This window comes from Symphodus melops, assembly GCF_947650265.1.
Source record: "Symphodus melops genome assembly, chromosome: 9".
Taxonomy (NCBI): domain Eukaryota; kingdom Metazoa; phylum Chordata; class Actinopteri; order Labriformes; family Labridae; genus Symphodus; species Symphodus melops.
Window position 1 is genome coordinate 4,337,769 of NC_136699.1, and position 16,775 is coordinate 4,354,543.

At 43.3% G+C, this 16,775-nt stretch overlaps 2 protein-coding genes across 2 annotated transcripts in view; one reads left to right on the forward strand and one right to left on the reverse strand.

Moving 5' to 3' along the window:
- Positions 1-16,775, reverse strand: part of slc49a3 (solute carrier family 49 member 3) — a 285,285-nt gene that overhangs the window by 12,339 nt on the left and 256,171 nt on the right. The window lies entirely within an intron of this gene.
- Positions 1-16,775, forward strand: part of pcgf3 (polycomb group ring finger 3) — a 51,096-nt gene that overhangs the window by 528 nt on the left and 33,793 nt on the right. The window lies entirely within an intron of this gene.

A 16,775-nucleotide genomic window follows, 5' to 3' on the forward strand; every position in this document is an offset into this window, starting at 1 on the left:
CTTGAAAAAAAAAAAATCTCCTGCTCCACCATTAGGCTAACCTCTTCCTCCTGCCGTCCAAAGTTCACTGTGTGTGTGTGTGATAGAGAGTGTGTGTTTGTGTGGAGGATCTACATGAGGTTTGGATTAAATCAAGACACAAAGTTGGTGCATTTTTTCTCTTCAGGGTGGATGTCGCCCCTCCACACACTGCTGCTGCTGCAGCAAGCTCTGTGTGACATTGTAGGGGAGAAAGCATGCAGAGCAGCCAACAAGTCTGTGCAGTTATCTAGATGGATTTAGATGCAACCCCAAAGATAGCTTCTCTGTTGGAGTAATGTGTCTGTGTGTGAGATTGGCACAATCAGGCTTTTGTTGTTTTAAATTCTGGGGCTCTACCTCAACTTTTTTTCCACACATGCAGGGCACAGGAAGCATGGTCAGGGTGATTCACGGGTCAAGAAGGTGTAGCTGTCTCCATGTGAAAACAAGGTTGTGTGTTGTGGCAAAGTGTGTTTTCCCCCCTCTTAACTGTCTGTGCTTAGCTTAGTCTCAACCACTTAGGCAAAGGCCTCACTTTTTGTCTGCACTTGAGTCCTTCAAGCCCCCCCCCCCCTTTTCACTTTCACACCACCCAGTTTTCACATGTATCACTTCAAGATGGAAAGTTTATCTTTGCCATCGTCAGTCAGAAGGTTCAGAGCTGGATTTGGTGATGTAACTGTAGTGTTTGCGATGTGAGGCCTCAGGTGCTCAAACACTTAAAAGTTTACTTTTCATCCTGCAGCAGATGTCAACCTGTTTTTTTTTCTTCTTCTAAGTATCTACCTCATTATCGATTCTGGATTTTCCCGTGAGGGAGAAGGCCTAATTGTTATGTGTAATATTGTGAAGCATTTTTTTTGTGGGGAAAGAAATCATCAAACAACTCATTGAAGAAAAATCCTTCTTCATCTTTAATTATGTTAAGATCCTTCTCTGGGACACCATGGCTCTTTTAAAAGTCCCATTTGCTTACAGCTGCCTGCTTAATTTGTCCTTTTTAGATCACTACAGACGCACATTTCTGGGGGGGGGAAAATCTCATGCACACCACAAGAAACTGGTTAAAATTTACAAGCGACTTTTTCTTTTTTTTGTTAGTTTAGAGAAATCAAGGTCGGAAGGAAAAGAGATGTGACTTTGAAAAAAAGAAGAGTTTTGCACCCTTACATCTTCACTTTGTTAACCTCAGGGTAAATGTAACCAGACAAAGCATATAGACATCAACACAGGGTACAGAAAACTACAAAATACATGTATTTTGTGGTTAAATAAATGCATCAGCAAAGACAACTCTGCTCAAAGTATTTTAATTTTCATCCATATTTAGTCAGTTGCAGCACGGGGTGCATGTAGAAACCTTCAGTCTGCAGGTATTACATTTCAGAGGCAGCGTTATAAACCAGCGAGCTGTAGACTGAGCACACTGCAGTGAAACAACAGCATGTTAATCATGTTGGTGTGTTGAGTTCATGCGAGGGCACTCGCTGTGTATTACTGACACCGCAGCTGCCTCGGGCTTCATCATCATCATCATCATCAGTGGGAGTAAACCTCCACAACCTGACTAACAGGGCGCCCGTCGAGCGTGATTGACTCGCACGTTGCCTGCTAATTGATCATTTTGTGATTTTTTTCCTCTTTTTTTTTTTTGGAGAGTACGCACGCTGCTTGTGTTTCCTCTGTTCTAAAACTGTACCCTGCGTGCTGCTGATTTAGATGCTCTCTGACGCTTTAGACCCTCAGAGGAGGAAGGAGATCGCAAGTTGGTTCAGTCCAAATGTTCTCAGATGGGGCTTTGAGCGTGGTGTCTTTTAACTTGATCTGTTTGGGTTCTTTTTGGAAAAGCGTCCCGGCTTGTGCTCCGTGTGCCGCTTCTCTTTCTACTCCAGATTTCACAGGTGGTATTTGTTCTCACCTCCTCCTCTCGCCTGGCTCCTTTTTTTAAAGCCCACCGAAGGACCTCGCTGACCCGACTGATGGCTCACACTCCGTTTAATGTTACTTGGCCCCGTGCTCAGGCGGACCATACGATATGGCTGTTGCATAAGACAAGCATCAACTCTCATGTCAGTTTTCTGCTGACTATTCAGGGAACCCCAAATTAACTGCAGCCTTTCCGGACAGCTGACCTTTGACCTGGAATTGAACACCCTTTATCTTCTTATTTTAAATGCTTTGGAAAGATTATGGGCATAGACAGTTATTTTGACTCATCAGCTCCAAATGTGCATTAAAGGGATACTTCACCCATTTGCATGAAGCTGTGTATCATTAGAAACATGGTAGTAGTGTTGAATGGTTGTGAATCCAGCCCTCATTTTGCCCTGAGATGAGAAAAATGTGTTTTTCTTTGCTTGAAAGTTTTCTTCATGTGATGCAAAAAGCGTCATATTGCATCACATGAAGAAAACTTCCAGGCAAAGAAAAACACATTTTTCTCATCTCAGGGCAAAATGAGGGCTGGATTCACAACCATTCAACACTACTACCATGTTTCTAATGAAACAAAGCTTCATGCAAATGGGTGAAGTATCCCTTTTAATGGTCCCGTTGGGCCGTCGGATAAAGCCGTCAGTGTAACAGGCCTCTTTAGAACTGCCTGATAATGCAAGAAACACAACTCAATAGTGATTTTAGAGACAGGAGACGCATTTGTCTTTCTTTCCTGGACAGGAAATTATCTCAGGCGGCTCCCTAAATGAGCTGCGAAGCAAAGTGTGGAGATTCCCCTCGCCTATAAATAAGGCTGCAGGTTGGAGAAATCCTCAGCACTTCTCTCACTTTCTCCCCCTTAACACGTTCAGTTTCTTTCAAGGATAAAGGCGGCTGCTTCAGAAGGAACATGACATTCCAGCTGGAGTTTTCAACAACATTGTTAAGACTAGATAGTATGTGACAAGATAAGTCCACTTAACGGGGTTTTTTTATCGGTTTAGATTCAGATAGAACTCATCAACGGGTAAGACGCTTTTGACTTATCTACACGAGATAACACCAAACAGAAAAGTTTGTTTTGAAGATTTACTTTGGCCATAAGGACGGTATTTAAACAGTCAAAACAAGGGAGCAAGCTTCGTGATTGTTTTATTATTTTAAAGGCAGATTCAGTTTCACAACGTTCAAACTGGGCTCAGCGCCCTCTGCAGGACGCACTGTGCACGCTCACCGCGTGGACCTAAACTGTAAGCCGCCGCTCGTTAGCACATGCTAACCACCCGTGTTTAGCACCTGCCCGTCCACATTAAACGCAGGCCAATTCCATTTCTGCGTATGAAAGGCAGCCAGAGGTCGACCCTCGTTCTGGAAGGAGCTTTATCTGCTTGGCATTTCGTCTCCCACTCTCTCCTTCCTCACAGCTCCGTTTGTGTCGGACATGTTCCTCGTCACTTTGAATCATGTACAACCGCTGAGCATATCCACTCCAAAACTCGGCCGCACACTTTTATTGGCTGGAGGAAACACAACAGACCGAGTCAGCACCACACATCTATGGAGGCCCATAAGTGATGATTGAGCGGCCTTACTTTCATATAAGCCTCTTTTTGATTTTTCTTTTTTTTTTTTTGAGTAAAAAGCTTCCGATTCGATCTTTTACTAAATCCATGAAAAAAGCTGGAAAGTCAGATGGATGAACTGTTTATATTGCTTTGAGGCAGGATTTTCATAGACTTGCTTTTTTCACTTGCAAGAGTTTTTTTTACAACGTATGTATGCATGTTCTGATATAAAGGATCCATGTCACAGTTAAAAAAAAAATGCAATAGACACACAGGTTAAAATCCCAAAACACTGTCATTCACTAAATACAGTCATTTTATAAAAGGATGTGTCCTTAACACACCAAACTCTTGCTTTTCATATCCAGAGCTCAGTGATGGATACTCTACACAGAAAGATATCTGTTGAAGTGAATTATGGAGCTGCCTTCTTTCCATGCATTGATGTTGATGTTCTGAGCAGGAACTATAAGACTGGATCACACCACCAATAAAAGCATCAATGACTAAATCAATTCCTTTCAAACCGATATCAGATTTACTGGAAGTATCTGGATTAATTCATCTGCATCAAATCCTACTTTGACATGCAAATACCGTCTGTTGATAAGACATGAAGGGAACTTTACCTTGAGGGAAATGAAGGGCTGCAGCTGAATCACACAAGGAGGCAGAGCACAAAACACAGAGTGCCGATTGTATTCAAATAAGTGAATAGATAAAGATATGTGTGAGACGTTTGAAGCTGTGTTCTTAAGGCGGAGCTTTTAGGGTGGCGAGAGCGACAAACAACTTTAATTCAAATTTAAACTCATTTAGTTAATCCCTGAAGGGACAGTTGGGTTGGAGCAGCTTGCACATTAAAGACCTGAATAAAACAGTGATGTACAGACGACAACAACAACAACAACAACAACACAGGCCTATAAGCCCACATACAAACATATGAACTAGTATCTAAAAACAACACAGATGTTGAAAAGGGCGTTTTAGTTAAAGGTTAAACGTCTGTGACGAAACTTAGCATATTAGCATTTAGCTTCCGGTTGTTTGGCTATTTCCATCAACGCTTCCGTTCATTTTTTCATTTTTCGTTAGTGTATTGGTGTGGCTGGGGCTCAGTTGGTAGAGACGGTTGTGTTTTAACCTGACGGTCAGGGGTTCGATTCCCAGCTCCTGAAGTCACATGTCCGATGTGTCCTGGGTTAGGGTTATCCCTAACCCAGGACACATCGGACATGTGACTAACCCTAACCCCAACCCTCCGTTGTGAAGTAAGGCACTACAGGATATCACCTGAAGCAGTACTCGGAGAAAAAGAAAAGGTTGAATTGACTTCTTAGAAACCCAAAAAATTCCCCTCTGAATCAAACGGCGATGAGTCATTTTCCTGAGTTATGTTTAGACTGAAGGGCACACGCATCACTCAGAGAAGAATATGGTAACACAAGTCGACTTCAGGCCGATGAATGATCTCCTCAGTCAGGTGGCTCCTCGGTCTCTCCAGGTAACATTCACGGATCTCCTTTTTGATGTCATCATCTTGAGTAAGTGGTCGTCGACATGTTGTGAACAGACTTTCCTTTGTGTTGGCATGAAGAACACGAGCTAAACGAGTGTGTCTCAGGAGTCGTATTGTTTGTGAGTTTGATGTCTTGTCTGACTTATTATTGTGTTTTGTTTTGATCCAGGGAAAACACGGTCGTTCTTATACACAGCTGACATTTATGGTCACTAGCTTTTAATTCAGTTTTTGGCCTTATTTGTTGAGTCACTCTGAGACGGTCATGTGACATGTTTGGAGGTGTTAATGTACAGAGAGTGGACGGCTTCAGGATGGATAAAAGCAGCTTTCTTGTTTGGCTTCGTACGGGGACTTCTCCTTTCTCCTGGCACACTGATTGGCAGGCGGTTGACTGCTGAGTGAGTTTCTGGTAAACATGTTCAGTTCCTGTTTTGGTCTCGACTGGCTCTGGTCCTTTCAGCTGTTTGGTACTGGGCTTAAGCCTTTTGTTTTTCCATGCTAATAGTTTGTAGCTTTAGTGAGCCTATTGAACACCTGGAGCCAAACAAGGATGTCATTGAAGGATCAGTTGGAAGGCCTTGTTATCATGACGGGAAGTCGCCCGTTTGTCTCAGAAAAAGACGACCTGCTTCAGGTCAACCTTCAGATTTTGATGAACCTATATTAAGACGTTTCATATATATATATATATATATATATATATATATATATATATATATATATATATATATGTATATATATATACACACACATATATATGTATATATATACATATATATGTATATATATACACATATATATGTATATGTATATATATATTTATATATATATATATATATATATATATATATATATATACCTGAACAAGAGGTTGATGATGCCTCAAGCTTAATTGAAGTTTGTTTGGAAGTGCCTGATGACTATTTCACCTCTGCCTCTGTATGGCGTTTTTCACCTCCTCCTCTCCTCATAAACTGCACTTTTCTGTGCCAAGGCTTCTCTCTTAAAAGAAGCAAACACACAGTATCCCGGGTCAGCTCTTATTAAGCGCTCTGTCAGCTGTTTGATTAGGCGTGGTCAGGGGGTCAGCGAGGGTCTGCTTGTTGCTCTAACTTCCCCTGAAAGTCTGAAACGGAGCGACGCACAAGTGACAGCAGAGTTTAGCATCCCCGTCACTTTAATGAGCCCAGCGAGTCTTTTTTGTAAATGAACGTCGGTGGGCCAAATGATGAATTAATTACCGTCTTACTGGAGAGCAGCTCGTACAGTAAACGGGTAATAACTGTCATCTCCGGGTCGGCGTGCGACTCACCCTCTCAGCGCCTGCGGCTACGAGCCCACAGTTTGTGGTTAAAACTGGAAAAACAAGACATCACTACGCTGCTGAGCATGTTAACCCACAAAGCCATGTAATGGCTCATTGCACCGTCCATGTGCAGCAGGTCTGTGCTCCAGCACAGCATGATCGGACCCTTTCCATATGTTCACTCTGACAGCTGCAAAAGAGAAATGATTAGCATTTGTGCGGTCTTCAAATTAAATGTATGATACCCAATGTTAATAATAACATTTACATAAAGAACTGACAGGGAGTTCTTTACTGTTAAACATTAAAAACAGATTATTTACGAATACAAAAAGAGAGCCGGCAGTTTATCATTTAATTTTTTTACCAAATAAAATTAAAAACATTGTGTGTTTTGAGCTTCACTTTTAAGCAGGTCAATCTTCAAATGTTCTTTTTTTGCTCTTTAGCTGACTTGTGTTTTCAATCAATCAATCGTTACTTGTACGGCGTCCAATCACAACAAGTGTTACCTCGAGGCGCCTTACAGAAGAGCCGTGCAGGATGGGATAATATGCAGGAAGGTGTCCTCCTTTGTATTCCTCCTGTTCCTTGTTGTCCACGCTTCCTCTCCGCCGAGGTCAGAGCAGGCCGCGCGTGAATGAGGACGGTGGCGGGTCGAGGGCGCGACTCGGTCCGACGGTGGCGGCTGGGCGTCACACGTCGGGTGCTAGGAGAGACAGATCACGTTACTGTTGCCTTCCTGGACGCTGATGAAGCTTCTGCTCCACCGTGTGAACGATGCGTGTTTGTCCTTCATCACTCTGAGCAGATAAAAACTTCAAAGCAGATTTAAAACACAGGTTTGTTTAATGTTTAAGTGTCAGGGGCAGCCCTTTCATTCATCTCTTTCCTCTTTTACATGCTGAAAATCTCATTAATATTATTTTGGGGATTGTTAAGAAACAGAGAAGGAGAATATTTCTGGTGAATTTAGTTTTTTATTTCTGTTCTTATTTACAGACATTTTCTGGTCTAAGTTTAGAACTGGTTCATCATGAAAGCATGGTCTCTTATCAGTGGTCGTGTGTAATACCCTCCATCTTTCTACGTCTGCGTTGAATGTGTGTGTGTGTGTCATGATGGTCTCCAGCCTCGTGCTCCGGCGTGTCTGCGTCTCTGTTAAACTTCTACACTCTGATTTCTCTTCAGGTTTTTTTGACCGTTCTTGGTTCTGTCACATTCTCTGCGATAAATATTGTGCTGGCTTGTAGCTTTCATTCTTTATTTTGAAAACAACGAGGCGCCTGAGATACTGTAGGAGACGCGACGTGTGCGTCTCCGTAGTCGTGCACCTGCAGAGACACCTGTGGGTTAAATGCTGCAGAGATGAGACACAGAAGTAAACAATATAAAGTCACGTTTCATGACCTCTCCTTGTAGCAGAGGAGAGGTCCCCCCCCACCCGTCTCTCTGGTGTCATTAACACAGGGGTCAGCAGGCCACGAGTTTTGGAAGAGGCCACTTTGACCCGAGGAGCTGTGTCTTTGTGCGGTTGGTTTTGACCTCAGTGACAGGTGTAAGAAAGACTAGACGGGCAGCGAGTCCGCCTCACATTCAAGAGGGACATTTTCATTTGTGTCTCCAGATCCTTTAGAATAAACAGAAGAGGTGACGCGCACACACACACACACACACACACACACACACACACACACACACACACACACACACACACACACACACACACACACACACACACACACACACACACACAGTGTCATCAAATGTTATTTTCCTAAGATTTCACCATAAATCCTTTTTATTGCTCCACTTAAACACTTAATGATGAGCAGTTTACTCCAGCACTCCCACATCTAATACACTGATGACTTCCTGTTGTTTGGTTCTTCTGGTCCACTGTTAGTACTGTTGTATATAAGGAGGGAGATTGGATTGTTTTGTTCAATTCGTGACATTAAATCACAAAACCATCTCAGTCTGTCGTCTCTCCACCAGAAGGTCGGGGGTTCGATCCCCAGCGTCTAAACAGAGTTATGATGGCACACCAGTGGAGCTGCTCAGACTTCAAATAGGAAGCACACATGCTCCGTCAGCACCCCTTCCCTGAGTAAATATGAAGGTCTGAAACACAGAGTGTCACTGAGGCATTGTCAGGTGAAGTGGCAGGTTGGTGCACGCTGTCAGCACTGAGTTTATCTGGTGGGAGACGGGAACCTCCTGACACACTGGAGAGACGAGCTGAGTGAATGTTGACACAGGAGGAAGGGAAAAGTGGTCAGTCATTAGAAGACTTAAATGTGATGTCAGGCTCTTTAACCGAGTCAAACCTGCAGGGTAGTAACACAGCTAAATATGTATAACGGAGAGGAAATGTTTTTAAATGGCCGTATTAATAAGTAAAGTATCTGTTGTTTAATTGATATTCCACTTGGCTCTTAAAATATCAACTTGAGCCAACTATAACCTCTGTAACATTTCTGCTCAGCCTGGAGTCAACAAAGTTAGCCTTTCTTTAAAAAACCATATCTCGACTGTCTTCCTGTCTGATAAAAAGCAGACCTTTGATTCGTCTCTGCAGCAGACAAAGGCTTGTTTCAGTACTGATCATGCTTTCATGCTGATTATTTTGTGCATGGCAGGGGGGCGGGGAGCGCGCTGCCTCGGGACACTGTCACAGAGAGAGAAGAGCTTGTTAAAGTCGAGCTTTTTGGCAGACGGTCCCTTAAGTGAGAGTGTTTTAGAGGCTGTAAGAATGAACCCAGGAGAAGTCCGTTCGGAGGCACCGTGCTGAGTCGGAGGTGAAGCTCCAGCTGCTGCCATGATTTTCTATGTCACATAAAAATCACAAAGAAAGTTCCATCTCTGAGGTGGCGCGCCGGTAGCAGACTTGTCGCTCTGTGTCGGTCAGAGTCAGCAGTAAGCTGAAGTGAGCTGTTCAGTGTCTGTGTCCCCTGCTAAGCAGCCCACGCTGTGCCTAAGTACACTTCACCCTCAATGTCCACTTTAACTAGTTTGAGCGCTTCGTGCACGGTGCAGTTCATCGTGGAGGAGTCGTGCAGCGGAAATGACTCTGAATAAACCACCAAGTCAGTGAAGGAGCTGTCGTGTTCGCTAAAGCATGGCACGGACCAACTTGAATCATGAGAGCTGGTGAAATCTGTATATTTTTATATATTTTGAGTTGTCCTCATTTCATATCTTAAGACGCATTAAAAAAAAATAAACAATTGAAAGAGGCTCAATGATGCAGAGTGTTCAAGCATTCAGTGAGGCGAGTCATACAGTCTGTTGCTCATCGCTCAAGCTGGAGTCACTACCATGGCGTCAGTCAAGTTTAAAGGTTGAATAGGTGTCTTCATTCATGACCATTGTCTGGAACTTGTCCTGTTCATTCATGCAACTGTGTTGATGCCCTTTTTCCCCACAAATGACCTTTTTTTAAATCTCTTAAATGTATTAATATCTCCACTTGCTTCACTCCTTTTTAGTACAAAAAGAATCAATCACATTAAATTCTACATCACGTGCTGAAATACGTGGAGATATTCTGTACGCTTTTCTTCACTCGAATGCTTGAAACGTAAACTGACTGTAGATAACCTTCAATAAATCTTCCTCCACGGTTTCATTTTGTGCTGAGGATGATGATCTGAGATAGAGACCATCACCTTGACAACATTTGGCCAAGAGTACAACTTTTACACCAGAGCCTGGAAATCTGATCGTCTCTCATTTAATCCTCTCATCACAACCGGCTGCGTGAAGGTCGCCCATGTGGTCGACTCGACTCCATTCATGATTCTCAGGCTGCGTTCATGTTGCTGCTGTCTGAAGATAACTATTAAACTCTTTTTATTCTCTTTATTCCCGTGTTATCTGACTGCTTTGCGTCTATTTTCAGGAGTTTATGCCGTCTTGTTATCACCGTACATTTAGGGAATGGTTGTGATGGCTTCATAGCTTCGTTCTTTGGACAGTTTAGACAGATGTTATTTTCAGTCTCTAGATATTTCTATTGTTAAAATAATGTAATGCTTTTCATGTTTGTCTCCCATCACTGTGGTATCGGACATTTACTCTCTGCTTTCTGCTGAACTGCATCTGTACAAAATGATATCTCTGAATGAAACTCAAATCCAGCAGAGTTGATGGAGTTCAGGATTGTTGTTTTCTTGTGGAGGACTTCTATCAGCATGTTTGAGGTGATGAAAAAAAAAAAGTCTAAATAGAGCTCGAGCTGATTTATTGAGAAATCTTGAAATCTTTCGTGCAATTCGAGCAGAGAGAGAGAGAGAGAGGGGCTGGAGGAGAGCGGCGGTGTCTCCAAACAGCGGCTTGTTTTGGTGTAGTGCCGGTGCTCACAGGCGACATCTACTGGATCATGAAGTCGCACGTTCTCCCTTTTTAAGGCGATAAAGAAGAAAGAGCAGCCGATGGCGGAGCAGATTTCTTCAGTCTAATCCTCGTTTGAAGCTGATCTCTTTTGTCTTCCTGCCGTCGGGGTGGCCGTCGTGTCCCCGAGCCTCTGGCTGTTAACTCTGCTTACTCTAGAGTATCTTCTTCTCATGTGACGCCTCTGCTTGTTACTGTCTGCTTGCACAATGAGACCGCACGCCGCTCCATAATAGCGCCTGTGTGTAATCACTTGGAGGAGCTGGATAATAAGCCCGTTTGGCGATGCTAATAGCATATGCTGTATAATGGAAACATTCATCCAGAGATGCTGACGGTGTCAGGAGTGCATCATTTTTTTTTTGTACTTGTGGCTCCGCAGGGAATCCCCAACCCTTTTAGTAGGGAAAGAAAGCTCTAACCCAGATAGTTTTACTGCAATAATCCAACTCACTTCACCTCTCGTAGGACTCTTTTTTTCTTCTCACATCGACAGCTGCAAATAACTTAATCTTCTTCTCCTTTGTAAAGAGGTTTCATCCTCCTTTTAAGCTGCAAAAAAAAAAAAAAGTTTGAACACTGAGATAATGAATTTTCTGGGGGTTTTTTTTCTTCCTCCGTCTAATCGCCGTCTGTATTGAATTTGTCCTGCTGGTAAGTAAAGAGGAGCTCCGCATCGTCTCTCATCCTGCGATCAATAACAGAATCACTCACACTAACTCGAGTGGAACAGAAGCAAACAGACGTCATTAGAGTGACCTTGGATGCCTGTCTCTCTCACCTTTTTAGAAGACGTTAAAATAACACAACACGCCCCGCGTGGTGTGCTGGGATTGGGTGCCTTAATGATTTGGTAAATCAAAGTTACCCATCCTGCTGTCAGTACTCCTGACCCGAGCTTTGAACGGGGCTGATCAGGAGACAAACACTTGAAATATAATTCAAGTAATCCAGAGTTTTTATGTTTAACAGCAACTTTTCATAATTCATCCCAGATGTGTGAGTGTTTCCAACACTTTAACTTTATCTTCAAGTTAAATAACTCATTCACTCCCAAGCTTTGCTCTACATTTCTGGTTTGTGAATGATGTCTATATAGATGCATAAGAACTGGTGTGCACTGCCTTTATTTAACACTGAACCAACTTATACATTTTCTATACGGGTATTGAGCATTTTATTGTATCGATTGGTTGTTTGAGGAATCCCACAATCCTTCATAATGAAAAAGAAGCCTTTAAAATATCAGGAATATATGGGGGGGGGGGGGGGGCGCCTTTGTCCTTTGGCTGACATTATGGGACCCTTTCTACGGCTTTATGTCCATTAACTGAGTCGTGCTCTCGTTGTCACAGTTTCCAGGTCGAGGAGTCCTTTTACGTGCTTTTATAAAAGCTGATCTTAAAGCATATGGAGCTGTATGAAACGGACCCCAAGGTCCCGCCTGAGGGAAACAGAAGTGCTGTGTGCACCTTCTTGTAATGTAGACAGTCATATCAAATCACCAGACACATCCTCAGCACCCACAATCCTCCACTTGGCTCTGACTCAGGTTAGTCGTGATTTTGTCCTCCGGCAGCAGCGGAAGATAAACTTTTCTACCTCGGCGGGTGAATTGTATTCGTATTTATGGACGCAGGATCCTGAGCTCAGACCACATAAATGTTGCCTTGTATTGATGGAGTGTTACCTTGAGAAGTAAGCGAGCGAGGTAGACCAACTTTAGAAAAAGCATTTTTTCCTCTGCTGGTTCAGTTTCTTATCTTGAGTGCGACAGATATGTGATTCCTCAGAGAGAGTCTCGCTGACACGCCATCTCTTCCTCCTCGCTGATGCACACTGTTCAGCTCTTTATCACACCAGGAAGTATTGTAGAAAAAAAACCGAATTGTAGATTGTAAATGTAAATCAAGAAACGGCCTTTTTAAGGTTTTCTGAGCAGCGTCAGTTTCAGGTCTCCTCGTGTGTGTTCGTGTCTGACCTGCGAGGCGTATTACACATTAGCTCCAACTTCACTCCTGGCCCTCGCAGCCTAAACTCAAAGCTCACTTATTCAAGTGTTGCTGCTTCTTGGCAGCGGCACGTTCGGCTCCTGGCTCGCTCTGCTTCTCTTTGGAATCACGTCTATTGTCTGCCTGATTTCCCCAGGCAGCGAGCCCTGGCTGCAGGATTGAGGGCCATCAAACAGAATTAAGAGGAGACAATAACTGCATGTGTGACGGAAGGCGAACGGGCAGGAGTTTTTGTGTAGTTTGTGTGGATTTTTTTGTGTGTGGTGTGTGTGTGTGGATTTTGAAGTGAAGCCAAAGCGTCCACAACAAGCAGAGGCCTCTCCTCCTGCCTCCGTCCTCTGCAGGCCTTCAGTGTCCGTCGCTCCAGCTGGCTGCCAATTTATCCCGAGGCCAAACACTCCAATACCCACAGGCAGGCCAACAGGGGCTCTTTGTGAAGTGTGTGTGTGTGTGTGTGTGTGTGTGTTACTGGGACAGTTGTTGAGCTCATGATTGACTGCAAACGTTGTTAATCTCCAGCCTGAGCTGCATCCAGAGGACTTCTATCAGCATGTTTGTGTTGGTTAATGGATGAATTACATGAGAGAGATGCGGAGGTCATTAACGCTGCCGAGTCTATAAAGATGGACAACCTCCTGTCGTTGAAAGGTGAAGCCATAACGCCCCTGTGGCGGGTCCTGACATGCCGTACAGGGATCCACCAGAAGAGCCACGCCCCCTCCTCAGAATGAAAACACACTTCCTGTTTACCTGAAATAAAAGTACAGCGCCCAGCACGACAGATGTTACGACGACTCCTGGTGTTCATTACGTTTCCTCTCCTGGTTCTTTCTTTACTCCGTGCTCACATTCATTAACGGAAAAGTCGGTCGCGGCGTTGTTCATGTTGTACCTCCTGGAGGATTTATTCTACTCATTAATTCCAACTCACTTGAAAAAGCTGTGCGCTACACTTTCTAGTTTCCGATTGGACACAAATCAAAGCAGGAACTTGATGCATACGATTTACTCCATGAACATTAAACACTCATTCAAATAGTTGAAATGTAGATGTATGCAGTTAAGATTTCTCTGAAGTCTCTGTTGCAGATCAAGCTTAACTACGAAGAAGAAGAAGGCAGTGATGTGAAAGGGACTTTTCAATCTGACCAATCAGGAGTCTGCTGTGCTTTAACTCACGTTCCAGCCAATGAAAAACAATTTTAATCTTCTTTTTATTTTTTGTTTTATCACGAGGTGTGAGAAGTGTTTGACCCTGATATGCAGCTTGTATTTGTCAGAGATCAAAAAAGGAAACTGACCTCTCACCCTGAAACATGGAGACCCGTGAACCCCCCCCTCCCCTTCACCAGCTCTGCTATGTCTGCAGCCTCACTCTTCTTACATAAGACCACCAAGAATGAAATAAATACTGAATGTTTCATATTTAGCTGATCCTCTTAGACAGAGCGACTGGTGCAACAGTATTCCAAGAGAGATTACAAGAAACAGCCTCAGTCCTCAGAAAGAAGCACATTTAGCCTCAGTGGATTTAAAACCATTTAAATGTGAACATGAGGTCACTTTGGACTGGTGCTGTTGAATTGATAGAGCTGCTGTATATTTGACGTGTTGATGGAGTCAAACAGTTCGAGCTCGAACTCGAGTCACGTTTAGTCCAAAGTGAGACTCGCTTTCAGTGATTGTTTTGGATTTCTTTTTTATCCAGTTTTTTTTCCTAACCTCAAAGTGAAATAGTCTCACATGGAAAATGATCCATGTGCATTTATTTGTTTTTTTTTGTGTGTTTTGTGTGTTTTTTGTTTAAAAGGAAGCCTTGTCTTCTTGAGCATAGTTAAAGGACGCTGAAGGAAAATAAGGCGGCTTTGTTGTAATATTTGTGGTTTTAGCTGGTTGTAGAACTTGATTGATAAAACCAGAGCGACTGGTTTGTCTCTGTGAATGGAGAGTGTGTGTGTGTGTGTGTGTGTTCGGGGTTTTTGTGGGCAGCAGTTGCAGCTCGACAGGTTTCAGTAGGAGGAGGATGCGTGATGATGAATCTCCAGACTCATCGTGAATCAGTGCAGCACGACAGAGAGAGAACGAGTGAAAGTCCACCTTCATCTCACGTTCTGAACTCTCAGGAAAACAGATCCAAAAATAAGAAATGTAAATTGGTGTTGACATTTGCTACTTTTCTGATCCTGGTAGATGGCTCAGTTTTTATAGCTCTATTAGTTTGGTTTTGATTGAAGATAAATGGTCACCCTGCCTGTCATGTCATTGTGGATTGAAAAGAGAAGTTTCATGTTTGTTGACTCCTTCTACGTGCGTCTCACACCTTTCACTGTTCTGTTGGAAGTCCATTATTACCCAGAACCAGACGTCAGGTTCCTCTGACATATTAGAGCAAAGCATCTTGCCATGTTGTAGGACACGCCCAACCCAGAAGCTCACTCAAACTTCCCTGTGTCTGCAAACAGAGCTGGCCAATCAGAGGACAGTGGGCGTGTGGGAAGGGACGTTTTTTAAAGACACGGCGGCTGAAATGACGCCAATCTAAGTTAAGGAACTTAAGGAACTTTCCATCACAGATGTCCCAGGCTGACATCATTGATGTTGAAAGTGAATATAATAGATCTCACTGAACACATTCTGCTCCCTCAAGACCCCGTCCGTCACCAAATTGACGGACCGCCGGAAGTCTTTGGTTGTAGTCTTCGGTCCTCTTCTGGTTTGTAAATTGAATATTTGGTATTGAGCGTTTTTGCTTCCTGCATGTGCACAGACGCCACTCCAAACTGAGTCCAATGACAGCACTGTATTTCCTGTTTTGTTTGTGAATTTGTTGACACTCTTCGTCTTTGTCCTAAATAGATTATTAAAAGTGGTGGACGGCCGCGTCAATGACAGTAATTACACTGACAGTTATTGTAAGCTGCAGCCTTTGTGTTCGGTTTCTGTTCATTTAGTCCCAGACTGAGAGTCAATTAAGAATCAAGCTGTGTTGTTGGATGAACACCTGTTCCACTTCTCTACATTATTTAAGCTGTGACAAATGTCTTTGTGAAGCTGCCACCGAGATGATTATCCAGCACTTTGCTTTAATTTACGAGCAGGGAAGGGAAAGCAGAAGTGGGACAGAGCATTCAAACGGTGATGACAGTCTACTTAACGTTTATTTTCAGGAAGCGGCGACGGCCTGTGGCAGGTCAGACCACGCTCTTAAAATGTGACTTTGAGCAGAAGGTGTTTACAGAGTTGAACATGGAGAGTAGGATAAAAGAGGAAATAAACAGGCCCAACAGGAAGAACCACGCTTCTGTCTCCCACATTGTGTTGGCATTTACTTGAACCATCTCGGACCATACTGTGCATTATTATTTACAAGTATTACTCTTTATAGGTCTTTCCGAATTGCAACCCATAATCTGTATAGATTCAGATGTTAATGGTTAAAAAAACCAAAAACTTAATTTAGACCCTTAAAAATCTTGTTTTTGAAGCTTGGAGATGAAACATTAAAGGCTTTAGCGCCACCAACTGGTTTTTGAAATGTGCTTCAATGTGTGACAGACTTTATAGTAACATTCCCCTCTGTCACCTGGATATCATGGCATTAATACTATCAGTCCATTAGTCCGGAGAACAGCGGCTCCAGTCAGATGTGGAGAAAAGGCTGTCTGGTGCCGCAGAGGCAGGCTGTCTGCTTCCCGACTTTCACATTTCCGGCGTCCTCGAACGACCCTGAATGCAGCAGTCTGAGTTCAGAGCTGAACTGGAGTGAACTGATGGTGTCATGTGTTTCATCTCGTACACATCTATTCCCTCCAGTCATGATCCAACATAGTCGAAGAGCAGCTCCAGCAGACGACGGGAACAGAACAAAGACATTTTCAAAGAGAGCTTCTGGAAAACGCTCTCTACATGTTTAATACAACCCAGAGAACAGAACGACATACAAACCTGAGGATGAGAGCCCAACTCAGTTTAACTGCTTCTGTTTTGAACCGAGGTGAAAGGTCAACAGTGTCAGG